General features: G+C 39.8%; 1 protein-coding gene across 3 annotated transcripts in view; it reads right to left on the bottom strand.

The window, feature by feature from the left end:
- ASTN2 (astrotactin 2) overlaps window positions 1–13,888 on the bottom strand; it is an 858,139-nt gene that overhangs the window by 187,987 nt on the left and 656,264 nt on the right. The window lies entirely within an intron of this gene.

Below are 13,888 nucleotides of genomic sequence, written 5' to 3'. Positions count from 1 at the left end.
GACTTAACCTCTTCTCATCTGAAAAACGTTGATAATGTTTGTATCTATATCTTGGAATATTTGGAAGATCAATGAGAAACAGAACCAATGAGGAATTTACAAATTCTAGGGTGTCCAGAGCATCAACAGAATCATTTGTTCTGGGGCACCTGGGTTGCTCAGTGCTTTAAAGCCTCTGCCTTTGGTTCAGGTCACAATCCAGGGTCCTGGGATTGAGCCCTGCATAGGGCTCTTTGCTCAGCAGGGAGCCTGTTTCCTCCTCTCTCTCTGCCTGCCTCTCTGCCTACTTGTGATCTCTGTCTGTCAAATAAATAAATAAAATCTTTAAAAAAAAAAGAATCGTTTGTTCTACTCTATGGCCAACTAATCTTTAACAGAGTAGGAAAGAATCGCCAATGGAAAAAGGATGGTCTCTTCAATAAAGGGTGCTGGGAAAACTGAACAGCCAGATAAGGAAGAATGAAACCGGACCCGTTTCTTACACCATACACAAACATTAAAATCAAAATGGATGAAGGACCTCAATGTGAGACAGGAATCCATTAAAATTCTAGAGAAGAACACACGCAACAACCTTTTCGACCTTGGCCACAGCAACTTCTTACTAGATAAGTCTCCAAAGGCAAGGCCAAAAAAAAAAAAAAAAGTAAAAATGAACTATTGGGACTTCAACAAGATAAAAAGCTTCTGCACAGCAAAGGAAACAGTCAACAAAACTAAAAGGCAACCTACGGAATGGGAGAAGATATTCATAAATGACATATCAGATAAAGGGCTAGTAGCCAAGAACTATAAAGCACTTACCAAACTCAGCAATCCAAAAGACAAATAATCCAGTCAAGAAATGGGCAGAAGACGTGAGCAGACATTTCTCCAAAGAAGACACACAAATAGCCAAAAGACATGTGAAAAAAATACTCCACTTCACTTGGCATCAGGGAAATACAAATCAAAATCACAATCACTAGTCAGAATGGCTAAAATTAACAGGACAGGAAACAACAAGGATGGGAGGCAAGGATGGCGAGGATGCGGAGAAAGGGGAGCCTCCTACACTGTTGGGGGGAATGCAAGCTGGGGCAGCCACTCTGGAAAACAGCATGGAGGTTCCTCAAGACATTAAAAACAGAGCTTCCCTATGACCCTGCAATTGCACCATTGGGTATTTGCCCCAAAGGTACAAATGAAGTGATCCAAAAGGGCACCTGCACCCCAATATTCATAGCACCAATGTCCACATGAGCCAAACTATGGAAAGAGCTCAGATGTCCATCAACAGATGACTGGATAAAAAAGATGTGATATATAGATAGATATAGATATAGATATAGATATGACATATATGTGATATATATGTATGTATATATATCAAAGAGCAAAAATATATATTTGCTATACGATAGCAAGAACCACATGAGATCATAGGTGTAAACCAGCTAGGGCTGCATCTTTTATCTGCCACTCAGAACAGTTCAATGAGGAATTAGTGTCCCTATTTTACAAATGAGGAATATTTTACAAATGAGAAATCACACACACACACACACACACACACACACACACATACATGAGACTATTGCTCAGACATCAGAAAGAATGGATATTTACCATTTACATCAATGTGGATGGAACTGGAGGGTATTATGCTGTGCAAAATAGGTTAATAAGAGAAAAACAATTATCATATGATTTCACTCATATGTGGAATGTAAGAAACAGGGCAGAGGACCATACAGGAGTGAGGGAAAATAGAATGGGAAGTCATCAGAGAGGGAGAAAAGCCATGAGAGACTCTTAACTCTAAGAAACAAACAGGGTTGCAGAAGGGGAGGTAGTTGGAGGGATGGGGTAACTGGGTGATGAGCATTAAGGGGGGTACATAATGTGATGACCACTGGGTATTATATGCAACTGATAATTTATTGAACACTGTATCTGAAACTAATGGTGAGCTATAAGTTGGCTAACTGAATGTAAATTAAAAGGAATTATCTGTTCTAGCCCTTGGTTTTCACCTCAGCATTATTCAATTCTTATGCAAGTCTGGATTTGTAAATGTTCCCTGGTTACCTGCTGGTGATTTAACCACAGTCAGGAATTCCTCTTCAAACTACCCACTTCCTAACTAGTGGAACACAGCAGACCAAGGTAGACAATTCAGTAGACAAAGGTAGAACTGCACACTTAAATCCAGAGCTACTGAGTTAAGCCTATCTGATTTAGGATCCTTCTGGGCAAGCCGCTACCTCTCCAAACTTGGTTTCCTCATTTGTAAAACAGGGACACTAATTCCTCATTGAACTGGGTGGCAGTAAAAGATGCAGCCCTACCTGCGTCTGAGAAATCTGATCTCATACGGTTCTTGCCGTCATGCTACAAAGTAGGGATCATTGCCCCCTTTTACAGATGAGGAGACTGAGGCTCAAAGTGACGTAGTATCACCTTACAAGTGACAATATAACCTTACCTATTTCTAGCGAAAGCTGTTAAATCTCTGGGGAAGCAGTTAAATATTCAGAAAGTCATACTCTCTGCCTAACAGGGAGAGGGAACCCTGGATACTGCCTAGTACCCCATAGTAGTGGCTGATGTCATTTGTTTGCAAATTAGAATTCTTTGGATGATTTTTTTTTTTTTAAGTACTAACACACCAGCATGGCTCTGTTGTATTTGTCTTAAAGAAAGTAAAGGGCAGAGTGAAGAATCCCAGTATAGCACAGGGGACCCAGAAGTGGGACTTCCCACAGACTAAGGCATAACCAGGCATACCCCTCCCCTCCCCGACTTTTATCTTCTTGATGTTAAGGAACTAGTTTGCACCGAAGTTTATAATTTATTCCTGTCTCTAGTGAGATAAGGTGGGCTGCTGCGGGAAACGAGAAACTGGAAAAAGAAAAAAAAAAATAGTAAGAAGAAAGAAAGAAAGAAAGAAAAAAGGCCATGTGTGATCTCCTGCTGCCCTCTAGTGCCTGCTTAAGATGACTGCTCTTGTGCAAAGTAACTTTCTAGGCTTTGAGGACAGTGGGTAGAACAGGTAACGGTTTGGCTTCCATACAAGGAAGCCTAGCGTAATGACTATGAGGGTTATGAACAAGCATTTGCTAAGAAGGTCTATTCAGTGCCAGGTTTGGAGCCAGGCACTGGTTGGGGCGGCGGGGGGTTGCTGAAAGGGTGGAATTAGGAACAGTGATTTGTTCCACTCCTACTGGCACCCAAGTACAGAGACCTGATTCAGTGTATCTCCTGGGAACAAAAACCCAGAAGAGGAGGAGAAGGAAGAGACTGGAGATAAGACACAGAGAAAAGATAATCAGTGGAGCTGGATCCTATAAGAAGCAGGAAGAAGTGAACTCCCAGGAAATATTGGAAAGGATGTGGTCTGAATGTAAGACAAATCTAAGTGGAATTTTGCCATGAGACCAGGGACTCTGGGTATAGCTATGCACTCTGTGTACCGCACAACAGTGATGGGGCAAGGGGGCGAGTGGGGACTGAAGCCAGACTTGCCCCACTAGTCGTGCCTGTGCCCATAGGATCAATCCAAGTGGAGGAGCAGTACTTCCTAATTTATACAAAAGCTAACTTACGGGTTAGCTGAGGCCCTACGTATAACAAGCTCTCAGAGCCTCTACCCTATTATGTGCAAAGTAAGGCTAGTATCACCAATACTAATGCAAAGTTCTTAGGAATTTGAGATAATGAATACAGTAAGAAATTTCAGTTCTTATTGTATTCATAACAGCCTAATTTTATGTTTTATTTTATTTTTTTTAGAGAGCGAGAAAGAGACTGAAAGAGAGGGAGGAGGGGGAGGGGCAGAGATGGAGGTAGAGAGAGAGAGAATGAACCCCAAGCAGAGTCCAAGCCCCGTGTGTGGAGCCCCACGTGGGGTTCAGGCTCACAACAATGATATCATCACCTGAACCAAAACTAAGAGTCAGACATTTAACTGGATGAGCTACCCAGGCACCATAACCTAGATATATTTTTAAGATGTGGCAGGATAAGTGCTTGAAAAGGAGGAAAGGTAGAAAGGAAATTCACGTTTCCTGAGCTTTTATTCATCTTTGTCAAGCACAAGACATTATGAATCTCACTGGCTCCTCATAACAGTGCTTTGGACAAGGAATATAATTTTATAGCCATATTTTACAAGTGAGAAAACAGGTTCTGAGAGGTGACAGCCTTCGGCCGAAGTCCACTACATATTCAGGATGACTCCAAAGCCTCTTTTCTGTCCAAAGGAACACAGAAGCATCATTAACAGGAGGCCTGCCTTCATCTACTGGGATCCCATCATCCCTCTTTCTTAAAAACTCTGCTCAGAACTTGTCCCCTCCAGGAAGTATTCTGAGATTAGTTCTTCCTCAATTCCTTTCTCCTCCTTCCAGTAGCTTCTTAGGTTACAGGTGAAGGATGAAATGCTCAAAAGGAATCATTCCAGGGCAGAGTTCAGGGAACTGGAGGTCTCTGTGGGACGTCAATAACCTGCTTCAGATGGAGACTCCCAGATTACCCTGCTTGGGCATGACCTTGATGCAGAAGCCAAGCCAACCAGGCATGCCAGGCCATCCTGGGGCCCGTGGGAGGTTGCCAGATGTGAACATCAAGGAGGGTGTGACCTTGGGTGGGGTCAGTTGGAGGATTTGATGTGAAGAGACAACAGAAAACAAACTTAAACTCTCTGGTCACTTCCTAGGACACTCCAGTCTTGTTGTCCTACTTCTAACTATTTCCACTGAAATTGTAATACTCAAATTAAAAGATCATCTTTAAACATATTGACAGACAGTGCTTTTGAAGAACAGATTCAAAGTGGGTTACTCCTCCCATTGGCATCTCCCCTTGCTGTAGCTGTGCAAATGAGCACACCCATCAAAAATATAAAACAAAATACCAGTAAAGGGCTAAGACCCATTAGGGACTCCCTGTCTTATTGCTGAGGAATAAGGAATATTGCTAATATTAATAATAGCTATGTTTTACGGGGATATATTCCAGGTCAGATGTTCTATTTGTTTTGCAAACTTCGTCTCCTGTAGTCTGTACTAGTCCTAACAACAGTGAGAGGTAGGTTTCCTTATCATCATTCATTCATTCATTCATTCACGCTTACATGCATTTATTTTAAGAAGTCCAATACAGGGCTGGAACTTACAACCCTAAGATCTGAACTCTAGACCTGAGCTAAGATCAAGAGTCCGATGCTTAAGCCAGGCACACCCCTTACTACTTCTTAGGGGTGAAGAAATGGAAGCTCATAGAGATGAAATCAGGGGTTGGAGTGAACTGGACGTCAAGCCATTCTGATCTGTCTTACTTGCAAGCACTTTTCCACTATCTTAAGCTGCATCCAATCTGCTAGACTATTAGAGATTCAGGGCTAGACAGTTACAAATTCTGAGAATTTAAAGTGCAATTTCTGTTACTTATGCCCATTACATCATACTGATTAGCAATAAAAACCTTAAAATAAGAATCTATGGACAATCAATAGGTAATTGGTTGAAAAACTATGGTGTATCCACAGAGTGGAGTCCATGTACTTAAAAGGGAGTTAGGACGATCTTTATATGTAATACGGAGTAATCACAAATATATTTCAATTAAATGGAAAAAGCAAAGTACAGAGCAATAGTGATTTCTTTTGTACAAGAAAGGAATATAAATATATGTATATTATATAAATATGTTTCTATATAATATGTATATGTCATCCATATACAAATTAGATAGATAGATACAATTTTTCACTAAGCAACACTGAAACAATTAACCAAAACTAAAAACAAAAACAAAAACAAAAAAGGATAACCACAGAGGGAGCAAGGAAATAGGGTCAAGGAGACAAAGATACAAGCCAAAGTTTTTTCTTGTTTTTTTTTTTTTAAAGTGAATCTTATTATAAGTTTTAGTTTGGACGCACATAAACTATTATACATTTTTTAAATCAAGAAAGACAAAAACAATCATTGAATTATATGCAAACTGAGGGGAAAAAACTAGCTATATATCAATATGTTGGCATAACTACACAGAGAAAATAATTATTTTAAGTGGCTTTAAAATGCAGTATTTGATTGCAGATGTTTAGGGAGAAATATTCCAAAGGGAAAAAAAATGGTCTGCAAATAAATCTTAAAACTAAATGTAATGGATTTACTGCTAGCCATAATATCGGTATGGTTATTATGAAACTATTTGTATAGATTGTGGACTAGAGCAAACAAGCCATTACTATACCATCATTAGGAACTAAAATCAGAAGGGTAAAAAGCAACTAACTACCCCAGGTATAAAGTCAAAGAAGGTAAGGAAAATTCTGTACACTGAAATGTCAATTGGAAATCATATAAACTCATAATTCATTTTTATCATTTAAAAAATAAATGTTTCATAGTTCTTGCCACTGAAAAGACCTAGAAATAATGGCAATCTAATAGCAATAATATGCTTATGCCCAGACTCTTGTTTTGAAATACCATTTCCCACTAAGAGACACAAAAGATTCTTGGAAAAATTCCTTAGTCCAACTCTGGAATAGGTATGGTACAAGCTGAGCCTGGGACATCTTGCCGTGCCAAAAAGAGAGATCTGCCAAAGACTAATGTGGTCATTTCAAAAGGACATAGAAGCTCATCTAGAGGGGCTCACACTGAACTAACATTGAATAAACTGAACATCAAAGAGAATAATGACTGCAATTGATTGAAATAGATCAAATAAATAAGTTTCACAATGTACTTCACACCAACACCAAAAGCCAAACCCAAAACCCCAAACCAAAAAGCAAACAAAGCCTATTGATCACCATTGGGGATGGTGAGGAAACTAAGTCATTATCTGAAAATTGAGTTAATCAGGCTTTAATCCTGTGACTTGGATTTCAGGATAACTACCTTTTTCTTGAGGGCAATTCCGCAGGCAGAAAGAATGACAGAATTAGGAAACTGCCATTTTGCAAGCTCTGATAAAACAAGCGATCTAGACAGCTATCATCAATGAATCCTAGAGCCTTTAGGAGAGGCTCTCTCCATTAGGAGAAAGGTTGATGGAAAAATGTCTAATCAGTGGATCAGACTTAACTACCTGACCTGCTGATCAACCCTAGTATCACTTAAAATAGTAAACCAGACAACTAAGTACCTTAATATGATGCCAGAGGACACACACAGAGTGGCCTGTATGCTGATGTTCATTGGATCCATGGATAAAATTCAAGGGTCTGTGAACTTGTATAGGGAAAACAATATATCTTTATTTTAAGTATCCTGAAATGTAATTTAAAATTTCCTTAAATTATGAATGCAGACAATGAACTATAGCACTGTACCACTTCCTAGGACTTTGTCACCTACATTTTTATCACATTACTGTTGCTATAAATTATAATTTTTTCTAAATATTTAGAAATATAAATATTTCTAAATACTTACATTCCATACTACTTAGCAATTACAAGTTGCTAGATTTTCCACTGGATCTTATCATTAATAATTAATAATAACATATATAACACAACAGATATGTTCTTAAAAACATTTTGATAACTCTAACTTGATATAGTTTTTCTTCTGTAGACTCCCTGAACTTAATTTTATGAATTTAAAAAAAATAATGCTAATATAAGTGGGTCTATAGTCATCATCATTCTACAAAATGGGTCCATGGGACAAAAAAAGTGATGAATCCTAGGAGAAGAGTACAAATTAACACAAAGAGGGAGCCATTGGCTAAATATGCAAAGTAGACAATTGTAAAGAACAAATGAGTCAATGTCTTCAACTAATAATGGCATGGGCAAAATTTTAGATGTGGCTATTACAGACTAAGGAGACCTAGTACAACACATAGACATTTTGATCCTTTTTTAAAGACACCTACATATATATATATATATATATATATATATATGCAATTTATATGCATATATATACATATATATGCATATAATTGCGTATATATGCAATTTAAGGACATTAGAGTGAATTGCTAGATGTGATAATGATGCTGAGAGATTATGCTAAAAAATAATTGTCTGTTGGAGATAAATACTGCGGTATTTAAAGGAGGAGTGATATGATACCTGGGATTTATTTTAAAAGACTTCAGCAACAAAAAACAAATTGGGAGCGAGGGATAGTGAAACAAAATCAGCAAACGATTGACAATAATTATTGCAGGGTGATGGTCACACAGGGATCCACTATACCATTTTCTCTCCTTGCATGTGCACTTTTCTCAATAAAATACAGAAAAGAGAGGGCTGTCAGAGGATCACACAAAATCAGTAAGGCAGTTATTGCTGGGGATGAAGAGGAATTCTTCACCTCTATAGTATGTACTGCTCTGATGCTTTTTTCTAAATGCATTTTCACTTGTATTATGTTTACATTTTTTAAAGTAGCAATCAAATGTTCCCACTTTTGTAAAAATAAATTAGAATAATAGTTAGCAGTGACATGAGAAGAATATAAAAGGTAGAGATGGGGGAGGGGTTTGGGAAAAGGAGACTGTCTCTTTGTCTGCTGCTACCCAGTCTTAAAGATACCAATGGATGCCGTGGGCAATGGCAGCCACCATAATTAGAAAGGTGAATGAAATCCTTGAGACGAGCTTAGCAGGTAATCTGGAATGGGGATGAGATATGAGACTTAGCAGAAATAAGGCCCATGGGAAATTTCCCAGCAACCCCCACTAAGCATTGTGTTGAGTTGAGGCTAATGACACTACACAGGAAATGTTCTTCGAATGCTACTAACATTTATCCAGCACCTACTTGGTCCGTGTTTGATTACTGCCGCCCTTGGACTACATGCACTAGTTCAAACTATTAGAAAGTGGGTCTGGCCAACACACAGAAATGCATATGATATTGAAATAACGTTTCAAAATTCTGAACCAGCTGTTTCCATATCAGTTCAACAAAATTAAAAAAAAAAATCCTCCCTGCACAAGAACATTTTTGCAGCCTTTTTTGTGATGGTTAAATGTTCAATAATGGGCGTGTCAACCTGCGAAAGTCTTATGTAAGCCAATCTGACAACTATGACGGCCAGAAAAAAGTGATTTCAAACATATTCCTATATTAAATAAATATAAAAATTGATATTTATTAGAAAAATATTTGGGGGTGCCTGGGTGGCTCAGTCGGTTAAGCATCTGCCTTCAGCTCAGGTCATGATCCCAGGGTCCTGGGATGAAGCTCTGAGTCCTGCTCCCTGTTCAGTAGGGGGCCCGTTTCTCCTTCTCCCTCTGTGTGCCACACCCCTGCTTGCTCTCCCTCGCTGTCAAATAAATAAATAAAATCTTTCAAAAAAAAAAAAAAAAGGAAGATACCCAACTTGGTCATAAGTATGCATGAACAGATTAAAGGAGAACCTTATAAATGTTTATATTTATATGAAGATAATGTAATGGTTATATCAAGATAACAGATAAAGTTGACTCTTGATGTACTCTTTTATGCTGTAAATTTAAATTGAATTCAAACATCTATTGAACACATACCATGTCCTGGGTAAAAGCCAGATTGAGAAATAGACAGGTATTGAGTATGGCATACGTAGATCAGAGTCAGAATTTCAGCAGAAAGTAGACTAATAACAGACAGACAGACGGTAGATAGGGAGATACAAGAATAAAAGATTGAAGGAGGAAGGAAAGGAAAGTGTGGAAGATGGAAGGCAGGTGGGAGGGATGGAGCCCCTAAGAATGGCCTGGAATGATTGTATCTCCTAATATGCATGGCCTATTATAATCTCTTCCACTTCAGTAACTTGCTTTTACCCAACAGAATAGGACAATAAGGGATATCACTCTGTGACTAGGTTTCAAAAGACTGTGACTTCTGTCTTCCTCAGACTCTCTCTTGCTTTGCTGAAACAGGCTCTCATGGAGTGCTCCATGTGTCAAGGAATCATTCAAAGTCTCCAGCCAAAAGGCAGAAAGAGAGCCCTTCAGTCTAACAATCCTTGACGAACTGAATCCTACAATCAACACAGGCAGAGAAAGAGGAGGAAGCAGGTTCCCCGCTGAGCAGAGAGCCCCACGCGCAGCTCGATCCCAGGACCCTGGGATCATGACCTGAGCTGAAGGCAGAGGCTTTAACCCACGGAGCCACCCGGGCGCCTCCACCTCACATAAGTCTTATGACAGATTGTGAAGTAGGGGATCCAGCCAGGCTGTGCTCAGATTCTGACTCACAGGGTCTGTTAAATAAGAAACGTGTGTTGTTTTGTTTCATGAACGTAGGGGAAAGGGACAGAACCATAAAATAAGATGAAAACAGAGAGGGAGGCAAACCATAAGAAACTCCTGACTCTAGGAAACAAGTAGAGGGTTGCTGGAGGGGAGTGGGTTGGGGAGATGGTGTAAGTGGGTGATGGGCATTAAGGAAGGCACTTGAAGTAATGAGCACTGGGTGTTATAGGCAACTGATGAATCACTAAATTCTACCCCTGAAACGAATAATACACTATATGTTAACTAAATTGAGTTTAAATTAAAAAAAAGAAAGAAAGAAATGTGCATTGTTTTAAACCACACCACCTTGGGATAATTTATTATTCAGTTTAGACGTAAGTAAGAGTGATAGATACAATTTTATTATACTGTTTCATGGAAATTTTAATAATTTTAAACCTCTAGGCTCAAACAGACTTGGTTAGGAAGTACTATTTTTAATTCTTTCCTTATTCTCCCTTAGACTCTATAAGCACAAATTCCTCTTCCTCTTTAGAATTGTTTTCCAATAATAGAAGAGGGGGGAAATATTTTTTTTCAAGAATAGTATAAATCACAATAATGATAATAATTATGACAGTATCTAACCTTCCTAGAACATTCATTCTCTACCAGGCGGTGCTCTAAAAACTTGAGCTCTATTAAGTCATCCAACATTCACAACATTCCTGTTAGTCCCATTTTGCAGAGGTAGAAAGCAAAGTACAGCAAGGCTAAGTAAATTCTCCAAGGTTCCACAGCTTGTTGCTTGCAACAAGTTACCATGCTTTACTTCAAATCATCTTTTCATCTCTTCCTCAAAATAACCATCCTGGTAAAGGGGTTGGGGTTCCCACAAGGTCTGACTCCAAAGCCCTTTTTCTTTCTACCACACAGTGGTGGACTTAACAAAGCAAACTATCTTTATAATAATAATAAGTGCACTGAAATGATCATCTTTAAGAAAATAAAAGAGAGGTTAAACTAGAAATATTAGCAAATAGAGAAAATAGTGTGATTCTCATAGGATGATGCTCAACTATGTCCCCCAAAGACACAGGCTGATATCCTGTACACCAGAATGTGGCTTTATTTGGAAATAGGGTTATTACAGGTATAATTAGTTAAGATGAGGTCACACTGCAGTTTCAATTAGGTAAGATGGTAGTCACACTTAATCTGACTTTGCCCTTACATAGACACATCCATTGAGGAGAATGGCATGTGAAGATGGAGATACAGAGAGGGAAACTGACCACAAAAGATGGAGGCAGAGATATTGCAGTTATGCTACTGCAAGCCAAGGGATGCCTATGGCCACCAGAAGCTGGAAGAGGAAAGGAAAGAGCCTGCCTTTGAGACTTCATAGAAATCCTGCTTCCACTTACACCTTGATCTCAGATTTGTAGCCTCCAGAACTGTGAAAGAATAAATTTCTCCCTGTGTTAAGCACCTAGTTTCTAATACTTTGTTATGACAGCCCTAGGAAACTGATATAGGTAGTTTAAAAGTTAAATGAAAAAAAAAAAAAGGTTAGTTAAAATGCTGAATAAAGAGTATTTCAAGTACTCCACAAAGAGTATTGTAAAAATGTCTCTGTGTATGAGGAATGCTAATATTGTGCCAGAGTATGCAAAGCCACAGAATTAAAATGAGTGCCTTTTCCCAGGGTATTTATTTTACTCTGAGATTTTTGTGGCAAGAGTGGTAATTAATTTAACTGGTAAGTAATTTAAACATTAAAAAAGGACAGTCAAACAAACAGATTTTTTAAAGAAGAAAAAGAAAGGGTTTTTCATTGTCATGATTGTTCTTTAAAGACTGCTTATTCGATATCCCCAGACTGTCAGAGGAGTACCCCTAGGCTTCTCTCTGAGTGGGGAAACATGGGTATAAAAATATGATGAGTTCTGAATTGAGATTTTGGGAGCCGGGAACTGTGTTTTTCAGCAGAGTGGTAACTACCCATCTAATCTGAGAGGAGGGTCTGGGTGAGGTCTTAAGTTTGGGAAAAAGCTATTTGACAGCAATTCTCCCATCTCCCCAGCCTGCAGCACAGGAACTGGTAGAAGTACCCCCAGGTCCCTATCCAGAAAGGTTTCTTGCCATTCTGGTGAACAGGCCACTCGGACTTTCTTTCCATCATGGCAGAAACTCAGAAGAGAAGGCAACTCCTGCTGTTCCCTAGCAAGGCTGCCCAGAAGAGCTTGTTTGAGTGTCTTGGCTTCACAGTATCACACTTTGTGGTCATAATGACTGAAAGCTAGGATTTACCCCATATTCCTTGACTTCTTAAGCACTGTCATATCTCCTCCTCTTTTGATCCTTATAAACATACTTCAACCAATAAAGTGAAAAGATGTCTGGGGTCATAAAATGGGAGTAGTCTTTGGATGGTTGTTCAGAGCATGTCCATGGGTCTAACTGGCCTAGGTACCTCAGCCCTACCAGTTCCTAGGAGGCCAAGGTAGACAAGTTAGTTAATCTTGCTGGGTTTCAGATGCCTCTTTGTAAGAGAAAGCTACTGGTATCTACTTAAATCATTGCTGAGGGGATTATCTATGAAGTGCCTGGTATATTGCTGGTGTTCAAAAAACCGGCCCCTCTTACCCAGCTGACCCCTCTGAGTCATCTTGTAGCTAGAATAAGCATAAATCAGACAAAAAATGCAATCTGCTTAAAGTCACATTTCTGAGTCTGACTTTCTTACTCAGCAACTGTTCCGTCCTGGGCACAGCATTCCTCCTCCCTTGGCCCTAAAGGGTTTTGTTTGCACCCAGTGGCCAGCTGCCAGTTTTGAGCAAAATTCTGCCCCAGGGCCCTTCAGTCCTCAGCTGGGCTCTCTCTTCAGCCCACTCCTGATTCAACTTATTCCTGGTCAGTCAGGTCAAACTCTGGCTGGCCATGGACTACAAATGTATCCTTGAGGTCTAAATAGCTCCAGAGTTCTATCAGGCATCCGGAGCCCCCAGGTCTGTTCAAAGTATGCCGTAAGTATACCGACCCGAGCTCCCATTGACCTCACTATCGGAAAGGCTGGGGGCTAGGGCTTCAGAAATTGGCAATTTCGAGAGCTAGTTAAAATTTTTTTAATAAATTAGCGTTAATTAAATGCAAACCACTTTGTACTCATAATCTTAGCTAATCATCATAGCAAACAAACGTTATCTCTGTTTAGAAATAAAGAAATGGGCGGTGTAGAAGCTAAACAAGATAATCAGGGTGGATTCTCATCCAGTCTTGGGTCCCCAGGGGCTGGGCTTTAACCTCAAAGAACACGTGGCTTTGCTATTGCAGCGGGTGGGGGGGGGGGGCAGTTGCTTATCTAAATAGGGTGGTTGTGAGAATTGAGGAGTTTTGCATGGGAGGTGCTTAGCCCCAGCCAGACACTAAGTGCTCAAAGAGGGTAGTTCTGTTCTTGTTTCTGTTCATTGTGTTATGCTTGTGCAGGGTCACAAACCTAAATGGGATTTGCAGTTAGGGCCCATACTACCCCACCCCCGCCCTGCTCCTACGCTGTGCCACTCAGTCAGCTACAGGCGCAGGTACTCTGCCAGGCCTGGAACTACTTAAGGGGCCACAGGTGCTCAGCAGCCATAGGCCTGACCTCCTGCTCTTGGTTGCACTTGGGCGCCCCCGAGGGCTGAGGGCTTGGGTTTGGGTT

This window comes from Mustela nigripes, chromosome 9, assembly GCF_022355385.1.
Source record: "Mustela nigripes isolate SB6536 chromosome 9, MUSNIG.SB6536, whole genome shotgun sequence".
Lineage (NCBI taxonomy): Eukaryota > Metazoa > Chordata > Mammalia > Carnivora > Mustelidae > Mustela > Mustela nigripes.
The sequence above is the reverse complement of the archived record's forward strand: the minus strand, read 5'-3'. Positions and strand labels throughout refer to the sequence as shown.